Source organism: Giraffa tippelskirchi, chromosome 2 (assembly GCF_054371585.1).
Source record: "Giraffa tippelskirchi isolate mGirTip1 chromosome 2, T2T-mGirTip1v1.2.pri, whole genome shotgun sequence".
NCBI lineage: Eukaryota > Metazoa > Chordata > Mammalia > Artiodactyla > Giraffidae > Giraffa > Giraffa tippelskirchi.
In genome coordinates, this window is record NC_137276.1 from 24,204,215 (window position 1) to 24,226,920 (window position 22,706).

General features: G+C 35.0%; 1 protein-coding gene across 3 annotated transcripts in view; it reads right to left on the reverse strand.

The window, feature by feature from the left end:
• The window catches only part of LOC145539478 (uncharacterized), a 702,259-nt gene that overhangs the window by 12,050 nt on the left and 667,503 nt on the right, over positions 1-22,706 (reverse strand). For 2 of the 3 annotated variants that reach the window (XR_014077848.1, XR_014077852.1), the window contains exons 11-15: positions 11,173-11,431; positions 9,944-10,030; positions 7,992-8,308; positions 6,992-7,084; positions 816-943 (exon numbers count right to left, since the gene is read on the reverse strand). The gene's annotated coding sequence lies outside the window, so the exon portion shown is untranslated. Of the gene's footprint in view, positions 1-815; positions 944-6,991; positions 7,085-7,991; positions 8,402-9,752; positions 9,816-9,943; positions 10,031-11,172; positions 11,432-22,706 lie in introns of all 3 variants that reach the window. The other variant, XR_014077853.1, reaches the window with a different exon arrangement.

Sequence of the window (22,706 nt, forward strand, 5' to 3'; positions counted from 1 at the left end):
GTATTTGAACTGAAAAATTAAGAAAATTTTAAGATGAAATTAAAACGTGTTTTTTCAAGTCTAGTTTACTTCATTTGAAGCATCCAGAAAGTCATGTTCAAATGTTTATTAAAGCCTATCTAAGTAAAGAAAGTATTTGGTAGTGTACTCACTTGAGGAAACAAAACCACACTGAGTGGGGATTTTTATGCATGTCTATTCCTATTTGAGGGCTTCCCTTGTAGCTCAGTCGGTAAAGAATCTGCCTGCAGTGCAGGAGACCCGGGTTCAATGCCTGGGTTGGGAAGATCCCCTGGAGAAGGAAATGGCAACCCACTCCAGTATCTTGCCTAGAAAATCTCATGACAGAGGAGCCTGGTAGGCTGCAGTCCTTGGGGTTGCAGAGTCGGGCATGACTGAGTGACTAACACTTATTCCTATTTGAACTTGACATTAGGTCTATTTGTTATGATCTGTTTTTTATAAAGAAACATATATGAATTTTGTCTGAGATGAAGACTCCTATTTTCTGGTACAGTGAGTATTTAGACCTTAAGCTAGCCTCACTACAATCTTCCTTGTTCTAAAATATTGCAAGTGAAATCTGGTTTGGCATTTAATCTGATTGTATAATTTTAGGAATATGCATGTGATCTTTGTTCTTTCAAGATCTTCTTTGCTTTTACTTTTAATCACTAGAACAGTGATTCAATTTTTTTTCTCAATAAAAACAAAGCAATTCTAGGTTATAAATGAGAAAACCAGATGGTTTTATTGATAGATACTAACAAATTCTATTGGGATTCTGCAGGTGGTGCTAGTGGTAAAGAACCTACCTGACAAAGCAGGAGACATAAGAGATGCAGGTTCAATTCCCAGGTCAGGAAGGTCCCGTGGAGGAAGTCATGGCAACCCATGACTTGCCTGGAGAAATTCCATGGACAGAGGAGCCTGAGGCTGCAGTCTATAGGGTCACAAAGAGTTGGACATGACTGAAGTGACTTAGCACACACAAGCACTAACTTCTAGCTTTCCTAGAGTTAGCTCTTTAGTTCATTAACAACAGAAAAATTGAAGCATGAGTAGAATCATCCAGGAAACTAATACTGCTGCAGTTTTTTATTTATATTGATTTAATCAAAGGCATCCACATAGTACCTGATGCATGGGAATTATTGAATAAACATTAGGTATTTTTTCTGATTTTCTCATTAACTCCAAAAATAACACTAATCAGTATTATCATTATCTTAGTTTTAAAAATAAAGAACTGAGGCACAGAGTAGAAAGTTGACAAGACATATAGCTAGTGACCCAGAGTTGAGACTCAAACCCAGACTCTCTAAATAGCAGGTACACTCATACTCTTAATCACTGTGCTCTAGTGCCTCTGGATTATTACTCGAAAGCCAAATGTTTATTTTGACAATGGAGAGGAAGAGGAAATTTCAGAAGATATAAGCAATATCCAGTATTTTCTGTCAATAGTACCACACTTCTCATAGTCAAATACCATGTATGTTATTATTCACATTTTAGGTTTAAAGCACTGAGATTATTGATGCAATTTAAAACTTTTTGACTATAATATCTTGAAGATGTTTATTTTGAAAATTTCAAAATATATAGAAAAAATATATAAAGTATATAAAAGATAATCAAATGGCCATATGTAGCCACCACACAGATTATAAAACAGACCACTGTTGAAGCTCTGCATCCCTTCATTTTCACATTGCTCCTCCCTTCTTCACAGGGATAACCACTACTTTGAGCATGCATTTATCATTCTCTTCATTAAATATAGACAATATCCCCATCTAAAATAACCTTTAGTTTTTTTTTATTTTAAACTTTATATAAATGGTGTTACTCGGTGTATTCTAATATGATTTCATTTTAGCAAGCAACGTTGTTGATACAATTTATTCTCATCAGTACAATAGCCCTAGTCCATTCATTACCAAAGCTGAATCAAAATATATCTCAACTGATTATACATTCCTCTTTTCACTGAATATTTGGTTTGTTTTCAGATTTTGTTATAAGCCATACTGTTACATTTGTTTATCATGTCTTTTGGTGCACTGATGCTAGAGTTTCTCTCCAAAGCATAAATGCCTAAAAGTGAAAGTATAATAATAATAATGAGTAAGATTGTGCATTTTCAACCTTACAAAATAATGTCAAATTAATACCCAAAGTCTCTGTATCAATTTGCATTTCTCTTTATAATAGCTCTCATTGCATCATATCCTTATCAGCACTTGGTATTACTTACCCGACATGTATATGTCTGTTTATCATATATGTGTGTATATATATCACATATATATGCATGTCTATATCTACATCATGTACATGTCTACCTGCATCATCTCTATCTATGGAGAAAAACTTAGTAATTAACTCCACACCTATGTAAGATTTTTGATGTATGGAATATTCACTTGGGAAATAAAAAAAAAATGGGAGGAGAGATTAAGAAGAATTTGAGGGTTATGTAAAGTTAAAAACTCTGAGCACAAATCATCTGGTCATGCAGTAATACAGAACATTCTTCAGTGTCAGGAAAAACAGAGATCAAAATCTTCCAAGAGCCTGAAAAACCTCTTGGGATTTGGATTATTATTCAGAATCAGGTAGTGCTCTTGAGAGCTGGTACTTTCACTGTCTTTGCAGCAGTAAATCAGTCTCTTCAAGAGAAAACTGTCCATTTTTGTAAATCTCTAAATAAAGGGATCAAAACCAAAAAGTTATTCAGAAAAACTGCATGCTTAAATTTCTCTTTATTTCTAGTTCAGATACAAGAGAGAAAGGCATACATTTATCTAATAAAATTATTATTCTAGTTGGTCAAAGGCCTCCAAATAGTTTGTTCCACAGTTCTTTTTACAAACGTGAGAGCAGACTGTGTGCTTTCATTTGTATCAGCTTTTTGTACTTTATTATAAGCCCACCTTATTAGATATAATTTTGCCGCCTAAAACACTCTTCATTAGACTTATATTCAATTATGGCTCCATCTCTTACTTTGTTCTTTCTTGGAGCTTTTCCCAATACAACCCTGACCTCATCATCAGTGTCTTGTATTGTTTGTCCTGCCACGGAAGTATTGCTCTGGTGTTGAATTCACACCTGCCCTCCTCCAGCCTCTGACTGTTACTGTTTTCAGTATTCTTCCCCCTGATATTCTGTCAATCAGAATTCACCGCTGTTGGATTCCATTCTAACAGGTGACTCACAGTAGGGAGTATAGGGTGCTCCTGGTTTGTTATGTTTCATATCTGCATCTGTGTTCTGTAACGCGAGAAAATGGCTCAGGCTTAAGAAAACAGGATTTTATGGCACTATGACAGTGTAGGGGTAAAGGCATTTCACTTGCTTTACAAAACTGCAAAATATGACTGAGCATCTTCACCTTACATCTGGAGCTAACCCTCCATGTGGGGTTTTATCTCTGAGCAGTAAGTAGTAACTGTAGGTAAATGTGCATCATGAAAGGACTGATCACTAAGGTAAAATTTTTATTAACATGAGTCTCTATAACATTGCCAGAATTCCCTTTAAATAAAGAGCTTTTAACTTTCTTAGGCCAAATTTAGGTGAAATCCCTATTTTAACTTCTTTATGGAGGAGAAATGAACAGCCTATGCTTGATCCTTTTTCAAAGAAAAATAGCCTTAAATTTTATTACTGTGATTTTGAGGAAACAATCAAGTAATCAAGTAATATGGGGCTGCTCAGTGTTGGCTTAGTGTGAGTGGAAAGTACCAACATCTCAAGGTCTCTTTGAAATACACTTGCTCCATGCTTTGCTTTTTGCTTTTATTAAAAAGAATCCTTAGGCAAAAATGATATCAAACTGCATACATTAAACGTTCTAGATGATCTGATCATTATAATAAGTACTGGAAACTTTGAAGTAAAAGAGAAAATGCAGTTGTAAATATCCTCTTCCAGAAACATCTGAACGAGTGTTATCTTCATGTTTGGATTCAAATGCAAAGATCTCTGAGTAACTGTACAGATTTTAAAGCTTCATTCTACCACCGTTTCTGGAATCTGAGGTTTTACTTTGTTGTTATTCCTTGATCCACAAAGCTCATATTCTTCATACCAAACCTACCCATTGATGACCTTCCAATAGCTCATTTTATTTGGAAATACTAAAATCGGTTATATGCACCAGCATATATATATCCTGTCTCACTTGAACATGATACATACATATATATTCAGAATATGTATACAAAAAAATACATATCTCTATTATGGAGCTTTCCTTTTTGTAAATCATTGTTTAGTTCCATTCTTTATCTTACACATCCTATGATAACCTCTATTTCATGACCTGCACTTAAAACCAAGAGAACTACCTGAAATTACTGTGTTAGTGATCCCTTTAGTACTTGCAAGACACTGCTAGGTGAAAGGTGACATATGTGAAACTGGCTTCTCCAGCTTATCCTAATAGCCAATTAGTGACTGCCTGGAGGAACTTTGTCCTTCATAAGATAACATAGGGAAGGCTCTGTGGTTTGTGGGGGGATATTTGAAATGTCATTGTTCTCTCTTTAGAGTTGCCACTAAGGTTAGGAACAGTACTAACTGAAAATTTTAACTGAGCATAAAGATAAAAGAGACCCAAACGACCTTTCTCAACTTCTGTGGGATTCCTTTATCTGTGCAAAGTCTCTTCAGTTGTGTCTGACTCTTTGTGACCCTATGGACTGTAGCCCGCCAGGCTCCTCTGTTTATGGGATTCTCCAGGCAAGAATACTGGAGTGTGTTGCCATGCCTTCCTCCAAGGGATCTTCCCAATCCAGGGATCGAACTTGCATCTCTTACATCCACCTGCATCGGCAGACAGGTTCTTTACCACTAGCGCCTCCTGGGAAGCCCTTCCTTTATCTACCTTTCCTCATATGAGAGATACATTATGAATATGTATGTCTGATTTGTTGGATACAAACTTTTCTTTCACCGATTCTGGAGAATTCTGCCAGAAATTGGTGCTGCCTTATCACATTGACTATATTCATTGGTAATAATATTAGAACTGTTGCTAGCTGATGGCATTTATTTGTAAGAACCTGTTATTAAATCTCTTAGTAATACCCAGTCTTTCTTAAATATGACTTTTTAATTGAATAATTTTAGAATCATTTAATAAATGTAAATGATTAGCACTTGAGCCCATCTAATGTTTTTGACATTAGAAATACTGTTATTATGTTTAGATGACCAATAGGAAATTCAAAATAATTCTTTTTATTCTCTATGACAATGTTTTTCTTAAAGTTTTGCCTTTGAACCCTGTATCTTATCATTCAGTCTGACTGCCAAAAACCCAGATTTCTAGATGGTATTCTAGACCCATTGAACCAGAATCTCAGAGCTAGGATGAAGGAATTTGCATTTTAACCTGCATTTAACCTCCATTCTTCTTTCATAATAATTTTACTGGTTGACATTTGTAAAACAGTTATCTGAAACTAATGAAAATTCATACTTTAGCACTTTTTATTCTGAATGTAAGTTGATGCTATTAAATCATTTTAACACTTTCCAGCGCTCTCAGTCTGCCATTCCTTTGCCCTGTAATGCTGGCTGGATAATTCTACATTAGAAGTAAGTTGGGATTTGAACCTGATGTAACAAGTCTTGACTCCATCGCTTATGAGCTCAATAAGTACACAAACCAGATACCAACACTTTCCAAATCTCAGCTGTGTCATCTGAAAAATGGGGTTAGTAAGACTACCTTTCACTTAAAGTAGTTGGTCCATGACATTAGTGGTGCTGGAACTTTTTGAGACCTTGTATGTGTTACAGTGAGGAAAACATAGGGATAAGCAAGTGTTCAGTTGAACTAATTTTTCCTTAAAATCTTTGTGGAAGCAAGGAACAGAAATTCTAAAATTATGAGTATTCACAAAGTTATTTATTATTTATTGTAAAAGGGAGTACATTTATTAAAGAACCAGTCCTATATAATAGCTCTAAATATCTCCTGTTGTTGTTGAAAGACATAGTATGCAATGCTTTTGCTAATTAGTCATAATATGGTTAACAGATGGTATAATTTAAAATTTTAGAGGAAGAATGCATATAAATCTGTATGGTTACCTGGAGCTATATATTAACCTTTTAAGAATATAAATGTGTAAGCACAGTTCTATTTCTGAACATGTTAGGGTGCTATGATTTCAAGTAAAGTAAAAAATATGAGGTTGAAATATGGAACTTTTACAAAATATTTATGGATTGACTCAATTCTCTATGGTTTCTGGTTCTTGGTTAAGAAGAATCAAAATCTATCAGCATTACCTTTGCTAGTGAGACTGAGGATTATTTGCTGTTATTCTCTTTCTGTGTAGGTATTAGTTCTTGTTGCTCATCTCACTACAATGCATATTTCTCTCTTAAGTAGGCTTTGGTGATGAGCAAGGAAAAGTATGCAATTAAAAAATGTTATAATAGCTATCAATGTCTAAAGAAAGGAATCTAGATATCTTTTCTCACTTTTAAAAATCTTCTTAAATATCTGCTGCTGCTGCTACTGCTAAGTCACCTCAGTCGTGTCTGACGCTGTGCGACCCCATAGATGGCAGCCCACCAGGCTCCCCTGTTCCTGGGATCACTGGAGTGGGTTGCCATTTCCTTCTCCAATGCATCAAAGTGAAAAGTGAAGTCGCTCAGTCATGTCCGACTCTTTGCGATCCCATGGACTGTGGCCTACCAGGCTCCTCCGTCCATGGGATTTTCCAGGCAAGAGTACTGGAGTGTGTTGCCATTTCCTTCTCCATCTTAAATATCTAATGATATGCATAGTTTCTGAGTTTCATTTTATCCCAGATAGCTAAATCATCTCAACATAGTTAAAGCATGTTGAAACATCTATTGCATTTGTTTTTGTATCAGTGCTACTCAATTCATATTTGTGTGACTTAGATAAAGGGCTGGACTAATATAACTGATGGAAGAAGTAGGACAATTTGTCACTGACCTTCTAATAGAAGATTCTGAAAGAAAGGTATCTTTCCATCCAGGTCTCATAAAAAGCTGTTTTAATTGTGGCATAGATGACCTGCAAGAGAATCTGGTATAATGCAAATTATTATTAGTAGATTATTATTAATAAAGCTTGAAAATAATTTTCTTTAAAGATTGCAGTTTCAAGGTTTACTTATAACAACCTTATTCTCACAGGCAAGCTTTATGATATGCTTTCTTAAGCAGGATCAGCAAGAATCGATTTTTCCCTCAAACAAATATTAGCCTTACCTTGTACATAGTTCTGAATTAATTATGTGAATATTATGTGGTATGTGTCATAAAGTGAAAAAAAAGTTGTGATGTATTTGCCTGTAAATTGTAGTTATGCATCCTGAGAATGCAATGGGGAGAGTAGTAGTTTAGTGACTAAACCTCTGTAATCTTCCTTTCTTGACAAACTGTACACAGCACCTTAAACATAAACAAGCATCAGGAAGCTTCAATGTTTTTGGGGGGCTGTTTGGGTAAACCCTTCAAGTTTGCTATTTGTTTCTTTCTGGGCTACTTACTGATATACTGGTTCTAAAGTTAAGGTAACTTTTATAGATTTTAGGGATGAGGTTAATTAAACAACAACAACAACAAAAAATGGTAATGTACCCAGGGACCAGCAACAAAGGCAAGCCAGTACCACCCTTCAGCCCAGTGGAGGGAAATGAAGGAACTATACAACTGGAACCATTAGAAAAGGTTTAGCCATGAAAGAGATATCATCCCATAGGATGTGTAAATATGGAGTGCATCCAATGAGTAAAGGAGTAGAGGAAGTAAACATCCCAAAGTGTGTCTTTCAGTTCCTCTCATTGGCAAACTCAGCTGAAAGTGAGAGATTTGGAAAGAAGGCCATGTGACATAGTCCACAGTGCTCAGTATCCCAGGACACAAGGCAGACAAAGAAGGGCAGAGGTGGGTCCGAGAGGAAGAGGGAGCGTAAACAACAAAAGCATTACCTCATTAGGCGTGAAGCAAAAAATAAGATTCTGCCTCTTTCCTCTGGGGAATTTTGCCAACGGCCACTTTCTTTGTCCTCAAGGGAAAGAAGTGAGCAAACACATCATGCTGGGAAAATCTGGAGCTCACGTATTATCTATTTCCAAACGACATATTCTGGATTGTGATGATTCCTGGTAAGCAAACTTTTACTTTGTATATTTTTAACTCTTAATCAAGAAAGTCCAAGCTAGGCCAGCTCTATGTTAATTTCTGTATTAAAATCCAGATGGGAGTGGTGTTTTCCCCTTTGATGGCTGGTCTGCCTTTGTTGGAGCTATGGAAAATAGAGAGATCATCAAATGATACCCTACTTTATCTGCTTCTGACAAGCGAGCCTCTATTTCAACATGTGTTATGATTTCTGTTCCTAGAAACAAAGGAAGAAGAATTATTAAGCCATTAAAAAACCTTTTGAATATTCATAACAATATGCCAGAGCATGATTATTTAGAACAGAAAGTCAGTATGAGATAAATAAGTTAAAAATGAATCATTTTTCTTCCTTTAGCCTTATTCAGTCAGTTTCAGGACAATTACTTACAGTAAATCTTCATAATTGCTAAATTATTTTTGTTTGGAGTCTCTACTAGCCAAGGTGTGTAGATTATGGGGAGCCATCCATATCAAAATTAGTGCTTGAATAAATAAAATGGTTTGTTTGTTATTTATTAACCATGGATTAATGTAGGCAGGAGACAGAGTTGGCTTTGTAAATGCTGGACTTTTTCTTAATTGAAATGTGCTTGAGGAATGCTTTTTAGGGGAAGATATATTAACAGATTTCCTAAAAACAATAAAAGAAAGATATGCCTAAATATTAGAATTTTAAGGGTTTATAATATCAAAGACTTGGCCAATAAGCTTCCTGACTTCTACTGTAGATATATCTGTAACAGGTTAAAAAAAACTCCTGACCAGTAAAATATATTACATAGTGTATATGAAAAGCTTAAATATAATCCATGTAGATATAATTAGGAAGGTCCATGTATGGGCAAAGACAGTGAAGACTTGTTGGTACTAATTCACCAATTAAAACACTGAGGTACTAGCTATTTTATATATATATGCATATATGTTTTTCATCACAGCACTATATATGGCATTTATAGTTTCTTTTCTTGAAAAATTATTGGTAAAGTTTTTTCCCCAAGTATCATAGTTAATATATAAATATATTTTATTCTGGATCTCTTTGCATATCTCACTATCCCTCTCTACACTGTACCCCAAGCATATATGATGGACTTTGGATCATATAAAGTATTTTAAAATATTATAGTGAATATATAAATCCTTTTTTTGTTTGGAGTCTTCATTTTTTTGGAGTTTTCACCTATATATTCACTATAATAAATATTTTACAATACTTTCTACAATCCAAAGTCCATCATATATGCTTGGGGTACAGTGTAGAGAGGTATAGTGAGATATGCAAAGAGATCCAGAATAAAACATATTTATGATGATTGAATGGCATCACCGATTCTATGGACATGAGTTTGAACAAGTCTCTGGGAGACAGTGAAGGACAGGGAAGCCTGGCATGCTGCAGTCCATGGGGTTGCAAAGAGTCAGCCACGACTGAGTGACTGAACAACAACAAGAAATGCTTTTAAAAAGTTTTTGTTAAAGTTGAATAAGTTTTTGAATAGGATATATGAAGTTTCAGTTCAAAATACAAGGAGGCATATGTATCACACATGAGTTTTTCTTACACAGAACTTGCCAGTATTGGAGGTATTGATAACTGAAGAACATCCTCTCAAGGTATAGTTTCCCTTTGGAGAAATGAAAATTCAGTAGAATGTATGTTACATGTCAGTTAGAAATTTATTAGGCCCCAAGTAACAATAGCAACAACAATAAAAACTTGGATTATCACAGTTAAATAGAATTATTTACTTACCTATGTCAGCCAATAATGTCAAAGCCCAAGACATCTCTCTTATTCCACTCTACGATGCTTGAAGGAATGCTATTTTGCCTTATAGTCCTATGTTTGAGGAAGGAGGATGGGAGAAAAGATCAATGCCAACTGCATCTATACTTTGTAATCAGGAGTAAAATATTTTCTTAGGAATTTAATGCATAGAATTTGTGCTTAGTTTACATTGACTATAATTGGACAGTTGGGTTTTTTGAACATATGTTAAATGAAGAAAGCCTGAAAATACTGGAAAAACTATAAAAGCTGTGTATACTAAGTTAAGACAAGAGTGATATACCTTGGGTTCTGGGTTTTTCATTATAGACACTCTTCATTGTCTACCCAATACCCATCCATGACTCCCACTTCTTCCTTCTTAACAATCCTAAATTGGTTCATAAGACCACGTCTTAAACAAAAAAGGAGTTACTGAGGGTAATTCAGGCAATGAATCACTCTAATTTGGTAGAATAGACACTGGTTTAAATGCCAAGATACCTGGACTTCAGTCCAACTTGCTCAATAAGTAGCATATTAAAAATCAGTCCTCATTGTTGTGCCTATTAAGCCATTTATAAAATTTAAAAGGTTAGAAAAGAGTTCAGTTCAGTCGCTCAGTCATGTCCATCTCTTTGCAACCCCATGAATCGCAGCAACCCAGGCCTCCCTGTCTATCACCAACTCCCAGAGTTTACCCAAACCCATGTCCATTGAGTTGGTGATGCCATCCAGCCATCTCATCCTCTGTCGTCCCCTTCTCCTCCTGCCCCCAATCCCTCCCAGCATCAGGGTCTTTTCCAATGAGTCAACTCTTCGCATGAGTTATTGGATTTCAAAGTACAGATGGTCCCTAACCTATGATGGTGGAAAGCAATACACATTCAGTAGAAACCATACTTCAAATGTATTTCCCCAGGCTACTGAGATATTCTCCCTCTGATGCTGGCCAGTGGCAGCAAGCTGTAGTTCTTAGTCAGCCAGGTGATCATAAAGGAAAATAACTGACACACTTAAAATCATTACTGTACCCATACAACCAATCTGCTTTTTTACTTTTAAGTACAGTATTCAATATTGCATGAGATATTTAACACTTTGTCAAATGATTTTGCCCAACTACAGGCTCATGTAGATGTTTTGAGCATGTTTAATGTAAGCTAGGCTATGATGCCGGAGAAGGCAATGGCAACCCACTCCAGTACTCTTACCTGGAAAATCCCATGAACAGAGGAGCCTTGCCATGAAGTGATGGGACTGGATGCCATGATCTTAGTTTTCTGAATGTTGAGCTTTAAGCCAACTTTTTCACTCTCCTCTTTCACTTTCATCAAGAGGCTCTTTAGTTCTTCTTCACTTTCTGCCATAAGGGTGGTGTCATCTGCATATCTGAGATTATTGATATATTTCTCCCCGCAATCTTGATTCCAGCTTGTGCTTCATCCAGCCCAGTGTTTCTCATGATGTACTCTGCATATAAGTTAAATAAGCAGGGTTAGAATCCATAAAATTAAGGAAAGAACAAAGAACTAACACACTGATAGACATGAAGAACTTAAGTTTGGGGCAAATAAAATAACAATATACCTTATACAAATAGTAGAAACTTAAGAAATAAATGCCTTTAAGCTTTGAAAAAAGTATAGATGTGTCTTAGGCTTCTGAATAATTTATATCTTCCCTTGTGGCTCAGTTGGTAATGAATAGTTTGGACTTTTAGACAACAGTTGATGTTTTTGACATACTCTAAAATTACATAATTTTGTAGTATATGCTATTGGTAACTGGTCTCTTCCAATAAAAATTCCTTGGTATAACTGTCTCCCCCCCAAAAAACCTCTTTAGTAGTAAAGAGACTAGACTGACCAAAAGATGTGCTACCAAAATTGTGAACTGAATATATTTAAATCTCTCATTCTGTACAATTGCCTGTGCTAAGCTCAGTAAAGCCTACAAAGAAATGTAAGTTACAATGCCTACATTTGTGGATGCTTAAAATCAAATTAGGAAGTTAAAATGTACTTCTATTTATTTTTCTATATTTTAACATATTGGCACACAATCTGAAACATTAAAAATTCAATAAATGTTAGCAATTATTTAATTCTCACATCTACCACATAATAGTATTATTATCCCTGTTTTGCAGAAGAGATTGCTTGGGTTTTGGAAGTAAATTGCTCAGTATTACCGAACAAATAAGCAGTGACAGGGTTTAGAGAATCTCTTTTTATCTTTACCTATTGAGATGTTCATGCTCTGAACCATTGCACTATCATACATTTTATATGATAAAGTGAATCTAGACCTAGTTCCTCAAGACTCTTCTGTCCTAAAAGATGACATTGTCCCCAGTGAACAAAGAAAGTCTAGAGCTTGGATGAAAAACTCTGGGAGAGACTATTTATTTTTTTCCTCCTCAGTGTTAGGGAAGAAGAAAATAAAAGTGGGTTCCCAAATATTTCTGAAGATCTTTTTATCTCTGTCTCTTCCCCTTCCTTACTCTGTTGTGACTAGTTTACATCTGCATTAAAAATGTAAATAGTTGCTCTGTTTTCCCTAAATAAATGTAGCTTACCATAATCACCCCCATTCAAAACCCCACAGGAACTGCAGGGGATTCCCTGACTAGGAATCTCATATGACTGAGAAAGGGAGAGGAGCTTGCAGCAATTAGCACTCAAATCTCAGCAGATATTTCCTATCTGCAATGACCAAGTATAAATTCTGACCAACAGCTTTGCTCATTTGTAGAACCAGGTCTGTGGCATGGTCTGACCAGGGAACTCAGCAGGGTACAAATCTGCCTACTTGGACTGGCTTTAAACCACAAACACAGAACCTTACTGCCCTTGAGCTTGTTCTCCTATTGGTATTGGAGAGGGAAAATGATTTGTAAACCTGTCCATTGCTGAATACATCTTTAGCCTGCCCAACCAGGGAATTTAGGAGCACATAGGAAGCTCCATAGCCCATCCAATACCCTTCTTATAGTGGCACTTGAACAGAGAGAACACCCCATGCCTCTCCTTGGTGGGGTGCTTAGTCCCTCAGTTATGTCCTACTCTTTGAGACCCCATGGACTAGAACCCACTAGGCTCCTCTGTCCATGGGATTCTCCAAGCAAGAATACTGGAGTGGATTGCCATTTCCTCCTCCAGGGGATCTTACTAACCGGGGATTGAAATGCATCTCCTATGGCTCCTGCATTGGCAGGCAGATTCTTTACACCTGAGTCACCTGGGAAGCCCATTGCCTCTCTCTGTCTTCTAAGCAGAATCAGTGGTTCCATCTGGCCAAGGCATCAGTACTCAATTTTGACTGGATTAGGTTCTCCTAAATTGGGAAGTGGCCTCACCCCAAAATAGACCCTGATAGAAAACTCTATCTGCACAAGGCATTATCAACAGGCATATCTAGAAAAACTAAGCTGAGCTGACTGGTAAAGAACTGCTTTTGACAAAGCAAGTCTATAAGTCTCTAAAAGGAAACCACTTACTTAAATGTTCCAATACTGACATAAGAAATTAAGGATCTCAAAAAAATCCGGTAAAAATGACATCACCAAAAACAAACAAACAAACAACTAATAAAACTTCAATAAACAACTCTAAAAAAATGGAGATCAACGAACTGTCAAATAATTCAGAATAATTCTCTTCTTAAAGAATTTTAGTGACCTACAGAAATGTAGAGCCAACTAAATGAGTTTATGAAAATGCATGAACAAAACAAGAAGTTCTACAAAGAAACTGATACCATCAACAGACAACAGAAACCACACAAAAATCCTAGAGCTGAAAAACATGATCACTCAATGGAAGAATTCAATGGATACCTTCAAAAGCAGACTCAACCATGAAGAAAAAAGAATTAGTGACCTAGAAAAGAGGGCACTTCAAATTATCTAGTCAGAGGAACAAAAATTAAAAAAAGAGTGAAGAAAATCTATGGGACTTATGGGACACGATCAAAGAAATGATATGCATGCAATGGGAATTTCAGAAGAGAAAAAGGGGGAAATGTGTATTTAGTAACAGCGGCTGAACGCTTCCTAAATATGGGGGAGAGAAATGAACATCCAAATCCATGAGGTCCAAAGGACCCAAAGCGCTACACTGAGAAAGATTATAATTAAATTGTCAAAATAACAAAATAAAGAATTTTGAAAGCAGCGAGAGAAACTGTATACAAGGGAACCAGTATGAGACTATCAATAGATTTCTCAACAGAACCATTTCATGCTGAAAAGAATGAGAAGATACATTTAAAGTATTGGAAGATAAAATTGTTGACCAAGAATCCCATACCCAGCCAAACAATCCTTCAGAAATGAAGGCGAGATAAATACTGTCCCAAACAAACAAAAGCTGAGGGAGTTAATCACCACTACAACAGCCTTACAAGAAGTGCTGAAGGGAATTCTTTCACAGGAAATGAAAAGATGCTAATTAACATTAAAAAAAAAACATAAGAAGGTAGCATAAAGCTCACTCAATGGTGAATATTATGTATAGTCAAAATTTGATTCTATAATATGGTAATGGTGATGTGAAATTCAACTCTAGGTTAAAAATTAAATATAGTGAAATTTACTAATAATCTGTTATGTAACATAATATAAATAGTATGTAAACATTAATAATCTGAAATGTGAGAGCAAGGAAATGTAAAAGTGTAAAGTTTAAGGATACTGTTGAAGTTATTATCAGTTAAAAATAGGGTGTTATAATTTTAAGATACTTCATGTAATCCTCATGGTAACCATAAGGAAGAAACTTGTAGTAATTATACCAAATGACATCAAAATACACAAAAAGATAGTATTAAGAAACAATAGTATAGGAAACAATAAGCAAAGGGTCTAAAAAACATCCAGAAAATAAAATGGTAAGTTCATAGATGTCAATAGTTGCCTTAATGTAAATAAATTATCCAATCAAAAGCTCTAGAATCTCTGAGTAGATTAAAATAAAAGCCAAGAAACAAGATCCAAAAATGTGGCCTCCAAAAGAGTCAGTTTAACCTTAAAGACACACATAGAGTGAAAGGATAGGAAAAGGTATTTTAAGCACATGACATCCAAAAAGGAGGGGTAGCTATACTTACTGGATAAAAATTACACTTGAAGCTAAATGATAAAAAGAGACAATGAAGCTTATTATATATCGAGAAAAGGGGTCAATCCTTCAAGAAGATAAAACAATTGTAAATATGCATCCAATATCAGAACACTCCAATATAGATAAAGCAAAAACAGGAGGTAAGAGGAGAAACACTCAGCAATATAATAAAAGTTGGAGATTTTAAAACCTGCACCTAGTAATGAGTAGATCACACAGGCAGAAATCAGTAATAAAAGAGCATATCTGAAAAACACTATGGAAAAAGTGAACCTGAGACATATAAACAGAATATTCTATTCTGTAAGAGCAGAATATATATTCTTACCTAGTGTATATGGTGCATTTTTAGGTATACCATGTGTTAGGTCACAAAACAAGTCTTAGCAAATTCAAAGCTGAAATCTTACCAAGTATCTTCTCTGACCACAATAGTATGAAACTAGAAATCAACAACAATTTCTAAAGGAAATTTAGAAAAATTATGAATACATGGAAATGAAACAATACCTTCCTCAACAAACAGCTAATCAAATAAGTTAATGGTGAAATAAAATTGTGCCTTGAGATAGGTGAAAATAGAAACACAACATACCAATACTTATGGGATGCAGTAAAAAGAAGTTTTAAGAGGAAAGTTCATAGCAATCAATGCTTACATTACCAGGAAAGACTTCAAACAACCTAATTCTATTCCTTGAACTAGAGAAAAAACAAACTGAGGCCAAAGTTAGCAAAATAAAGGGAATAATAAATAACAGGGCAGAAATAAGTGATATAGACTAGAAAACAAATTTTAAAAGGTTAACAAAACTGACTTGGTTCTTTAAAAAGATAAAATTCAAAAATCTTGCTAGGCAAATCAAGGAAAAAGGAGCACCCAAATCAACAAAATTATAAATGAAAAGGAGACATTACAGTTGATACCATAAAAATGCAAAGGAACTTAAGATGCTACTGTGAATAACTATATGCCAACAAACTGGACAAGCTAAAAGAAATGGAAAAGTTACTGGAAACATACAACCTAAGAAGACTGAATCAAGATGAAATAAAATATTTGAACAGAACAACTATCAAAAATATACTAACAAAGAAAAGCCCAGGACCAATCAGGTGGCTTCACAGGTGAGCTTTGCCACACATTTAAAGAATTAATTCCAATCTTCTCAAACTCTTTCAAAAATCTTGAAGAGGAGGAAACACTTCCAGACTCACTTTATAAGATCAGCATTACCTTGATACCATAGCCAGAAAAGTGCACTACCAGAAAACAAACAGATAAAATTCCCTCTTCCAATTATAGGCTAATATGCCTGATAAATATAAATGCAAAGATTCTCAATAATATACTAGCAAATGGAATACAGCATCACATAGAAATATCATTCATCATGACCAAGTATAATTAATCCCTGGGAATTGAGGATGATTGAATATATCCAAGTCAATGTGATAAATCACATTAATAGCATGAAATAAAAAAAAAACAAAACATGATTATCTGAATACAAGCAGAAACATCATTTGACAGAATTTAACATTGATTAATGATAAAATTCTTAACAAATCTGGCATTTGTTACACAATAAAGTCCACATATGACAAACCCACAGCTACCATCATACTCAGTGGTGATAAGGTATAATATTTTCCTCTAAGATCAGGAAGACAAAGGTGCCCACTTTTGGGCACTAGTATTCAACATAGTACTTGAAATCTGAATAGCAATTAAGCAAAAATAAATAAATAATGAAAAGGAAAATGTCTCTATTTGTAGATTACATGATTTCTATATATTAAAATTTCTTAAAGTCTCCCACCAAAAAAAAATATATATATATATCAAATCAATGAATTCAGTAAAGTTGCAAGATACAAAATTAACATACAAAAATTAGTAGTATTCTTATATACTAACAGTACATTATCTGAGAAAATAAAGACTATGATTCCATTTACTACAGCATCTAAAACAATAAAATACTTTTACATAAATTTAACTAAGGTGAAAGTTCTCTATAGTGAAAACTATAAGACATTGATCAAAGAAATTAAAGGTGCTCTGTGTTCATGGATTGGAAGAATCAAGATTGTTACAATGTCCATTTTACCAAAATCCATATATATATAATCTGCAATCTGTATTAAATTTTTAATGGCATGTTTATATAGATAGAAAAAAGCAATCCTAAAAGTTATATGGAACTACAAAAAACCTGAACAGGTAAAGCAATCTTGACAAAGGACAACAAAGTGAGAGATATCATGGTTCCTGATATTAAGCTTAATTATAAAGTTATAGTAATCAAACAGTATGGTTCTGGCATAAAAGGGCTTTCCTGGTGACTCAACAGTCAAAAATCTGCCTGCAATGCAGGAGACAATACATGAGATGCTAGTTGGATCCCTGGGTCAGGAAGATTGCTTGAAGAAGGAAATGACAACCCAGTCCAGTATTTCTGTCCAGGAATTTCCATGGACAGAGGAGCCTGGCAGGGTACAGTCCATGGGGGTCTCGAATTAGTGACTAAACCACCAGTACCTCTGGCATAAAAACAGACAAATAGAACAATGGGACACAATCAAGAGCCCAGAAATAAATTCAAGTATATAATGTCAACTAATATTTTACAAGTGAGCCAAGAATAGTCAATGGAGAAAAATGACAGTATTCTCAATAAATTATATGGCAGAATTCTTTCACATGTAAAAAGAATAAAACTAGACCCCTATCTTATTCAGCAAAGTTAACTTGAAATGGATTAAAGGCCTAAATTTAAGTCCAAAAGCCATAAACTGCTAGGTGAAACATAGGAAAAATCTCTTTGACATGAGTCTTGGCAAGGATTGTTTTTGGATGTGGCACCTAAAGTGAAAGTAACAAGATAAAATATAAACAAGTGGGGAATACATCAAATTTAAAAGCTTTTGCATAGCAAAAGAAATGGTGCAAACCCTATCTCTGATAATGGGTTAGTATCCAAAATTAAAAATAGAAAAACCACACAATCTACTTCTGAAAATATATCCAAAGGAAATGAAAATACTATGTTGATGAGAAATGTGCACCCTCATGTTTTATAGCATCATTATTTACAACAGCCAAGACACAGAAACAACCTAAGTGTACAGTGATGGATGAATGGATAAAGAAGATGTGGAATCTGTATACAGGTGAATATTATTTAGCCATAAAAAGGAGGAAATCCTACCATTTGTGAAAACATGAGCGGAACTTGATGGCATTATGCCAAGCAAAATTAGTCTGACAAAGACAAATACTGTATGATCTTAATTACATGGAAATTGTTTTTAAAAATTCAGAAGAAGAGATTCAATTTGTGGTTACCATTGCTAGAGGTGGGGAGAGGGGAAAGGGGTTAAAATGTACACACCTCTACTTATAGGATTAAAAAAGTACTAAGGATGTAATGTACAACATGATTGCTATAGTTAACAATTCAATGTGGTATACATGAAATTTAAGAGAGTATATCCTAAGAGTCCCCACCACAAGGTAAATTGTTTTTTCTTTCTTTGTGTATCTATATGAGATGATGAATGTGAACCACATTGATTATGGTAATCATTTTATAGTATATGTATATCAAATCATTATATTGTACAACTTAAACTTATACTTCAGTATTCTTGCCTTGAGAACCCCATGAACAGTATGAAAAGGCAAAAAGATAGGACACTGAAAGATGAACTCCCCAGGTCAGTAAGTGCCCAATATGCTACCGGAGATCAGTGGAAAAATAACTCCAGAGAGAATGATGGGATGGAGCCAAACCAAAAATGATACCCAGCTGTGGATGTGACTGGTGATAGACTCAAAGTCCGATGCTGTAAAGAGCAATATTGCATAGGAACCTGGAATGTTAGGTCCATGAATCAAGGCAAATTGGAAGTGGTCAGACAGGAGATGGCAAGAGTGAACATCGACATTCTAGGAATCAGTGAACTAAAATGGACTGGAATGGGTGAATTTAACTCAGATGACCATTATATCTACTACTGTGGGCAAGAATCCCTTAGAAGAAATGGAGTAGCCATCATGGTCAACAAAAGAGTCCGAAATGCAGTACTTGGATGCAATCTCAAAAACGACAGAATGAGCTCTATTCGTTTCCAAGGCAAACCATTCAATATCACAGACTGAACTGAACTGAACTGAAACTTATACAATAATAAAAGAAACTTATACAATACTATGTATCAATTATATTTCAATAAAACTAAAAAAAAGTGTTCTACCATATTCATTATCCCTCTAGCTTATAATCTCTATTGTCTGTACATATAAATGATCATTTAAAAATTATCTTCTCGAAAAACCAGCTTTTAGTTTTGTTGATTTTTGCTATGGTCTCTTTTGTTTCTTTTGCATTTATTTCTGCCCTAATTTTTAAGATTTCTTTCCTTCTACTGACCCTGGGGTTTTTCATTTCTTCCTTCTCTAGTTGCTTTAGGTGTAGAGTTAGTTGATTTATTTGATTTTTTTCTTGTTTCTTGAGGTACACCTGTATTGCTATGAACCTTCCCCTTAGTATTGCTTTTACAGTGTCCCATAGGTTTTGGGTTGTTGTGTTTTCATTTTCATTCGTTTCTATGCATAATTTGATTTCTTTTTTGATTTCTTCTGTGATTTGTTGGTTATTCAGAAGCGTGTTGTTTAGCCTCCATATGTTGGAACTTTTACTAGTTTTTTTCCTGTAATTGAGGTCTAATCTTACTGCATTGTGGTCAGAGAAGATGGCTGGGATGATTTCAATTTTTTTGAATTTACCAAGGCTAGATTTATGGCCCAGGATGTGATCTATCCTGGAGAAAGTTCCATGTGCACTTGAGAAAAAGGTAAAATTGATTGTTTTGGGGTGGAAAGTCCTGTAAATATCAATTAAATCTAATTTGTCTATTGTATCATTTAAAGTTTGTGTTTCCTTGTTAATTTTCTGTTTAGTTGATCTATCCATATGCGTGAGTGGAGTATTAAAGTCTCCCACTATTATTGTGTTATTGTTAATTTCCCCTTTCATACTTGTTAGTATTTGCCTTATATATTGTGGTGCTCCTATGTTGGGTGCGTATATATTTATGATTGTTACGTCTTCTTCTTGAATTGATCCTTTGATCTTTATGTAGTGTCCTTCTTTGTCCCTTTTCACATCCTTTATTTTAAAGTCTATTTTATCTGAAATGAGTATTGCGACTCCTGCTTTCTTTTGGTCTCCGTTTGCATGGAATATGTTTTTCCATCCTTTCACTTTCAGCCTGTGTGTGTCTCTAGTTTTGAGGTGGGTCTCTTGTAGACAGCATATATAGGAGTCTTGTTTTTGTATCCATTCAGCAACCCTTTGTCTTTTGGTTGGGGCATTCAACCCATTTACATTTAAGGTAATTATTGATAAGTATGATCCCGTTGCCATTTACTTTGTTGTTTTGAGTTCGTGTTGAAACATCCTTTCTGTGTTTCCTGTTTAGAGAAGATCCTTTAGCATTTGCTGGAGAGCTGGTTTGGTGGTGCTGAATTCCCTCATCTCTGAGACTACTACCAACAGCTATATGCCAATAAAATGGACAACTTGGAAGAAATGGACAAATTCTTAGAAAAGTATAACTTTCCAAAACTGAACCAGGAAGAAATAGAAGATCTTAACAGACCCATCACAAGCATGGAAATCGAAACTGTAATCAGAAATCTTCCAGCAAACAAAAGCCCAGGAACAGACGGCTTCACAGCGGAATTCTACCAAAAATTTAGAGAAGAGCTAACACCTATCCTACTCAAACTCTTCCAGAAAATTGCAGAAGATGGTAAACTTCCAAACTCATTCTATGAGGCCACCATCACCCTAATTCCAAAACCAGACAAAGATGTCACAAAAAAGGAAAACTACAGGCCAATATCACTGATGAACATAGATGCAAAAATCCTTAATAAAATTCTAGCAAACAGAATCCAACATCATATTAAAAAGATCATACATCATGACCAAGTGGGCTTTATCCCAGGAATGCAAGGTTTTTTTAACATCCGCAAATCAATCAATGTAATACACCACATTAACAAATTGAAAGAAAAAAACCATATGGTTATCTCAATAGATGCAGAAAAAGCCTTTGACAAAATTCAGCATCCATTTATGATTAAAACCCTCCAGAAAGCAGGAATAGAAGGAACATATCTCAACATAATAAAAGCTATATATGACAAACCCACAGCAAACATTATCCTCAATGGTGAAAAATTGAAAGCATTTCCCCTAAAGTCAGGAACAAGGCAAGGATGCCCACTTTCACCACTACTATTCAACATAGTTTTGGAAGTTTTGGCCACAGCAATCAGAGCTGAAAAAGAAATAAAAGGAATACAGATAGGAAAAGAAGAAGTAAAACTCTCACTGTTTGCAGATGACATGATCCTCTACATAGAAAACCCTAAAGACTCTACTAGAAAATTACTAGAGTTGATCAATGAATATAGTAAAGTTGCAGGATATAAAATTAACACACAGAAATCCCTTGCATTCCTATACTCCAATATTGAGAAAACAGAAAGAGAAATTAAGGAAACAATACCATTCACCATTGCATCAAAAAGAATAAAATACTTAGGAATATATCTACCTAAAGAAACAAAAGACTTATATATAGAAAACTATAAAACACTGATGAAAGAAATCAAAGAGGACACAAACAGATGGAGAAATATACCGTGTTCATGGATTGGAAGAATTAATATAGTGAAAATGAGTATACTACCCAAAGCAATCTATAGATTCAATGCAATCCCTATCAAGCTACCAATGGTATTTTTTCACAGAACTAGAACAAATCATCTCACAATTTGTATGGAAATATAAGAAACCTTGAATAGCCAAAGCAATCTTGAGGAAGCAGAATGGAACTGGAGGAATCAACCTGCCTGACTTCAGGCTCTACTACAAAGCCACAGTCATCAAGACAGTATGGTACTGGCACAAAGATAGAAATATAGATCAATGGAACAAAATAGAAAGCCCAGAGATAAACCCACGCACATATGGACACCTTATCTTCGACAAAGGAGGCAAGAATATACAATGGAGAAAAGACAATCTCTTTAACAAGTGGTGCTGGGAAAACTGGTCAACCACTTGTAAAAGAATGAAACTAGAACACTTCCTAACACCGTACACAAAAATAAACTCAAAATGGATTAAAGATCTAAATATAAGACCAGAAACAATAAAACTCCTAGAGGAAAACATAGGCAAAACACTCTCCGACATAAATCACAGCAGGATCCTCCATGACCCACCTCCCAGAATATTGGAAATAAAAGCAAAAATAAACAAATGGGACCTAATTAAAATTAAAAGCTTTTGCACAACAAAGGAAACTATAAACAAGGTGAAGAGACAGCCTTCAGAATGGGAGAAAATAATAGCAAATGAAGCAACAGACAAACAATTAATATCAAAAATATACAAGCAACTTCTGCAGCTGAATTCCCGAAAAATAAACGACCCAATCAAAAAATGGGCCAAAGAACTAAACAGACATTTCTCCAAAGAAGACATACAGATGGCTAACAAACACATGAAAAGATGCTCAACATCACTCATTATTAG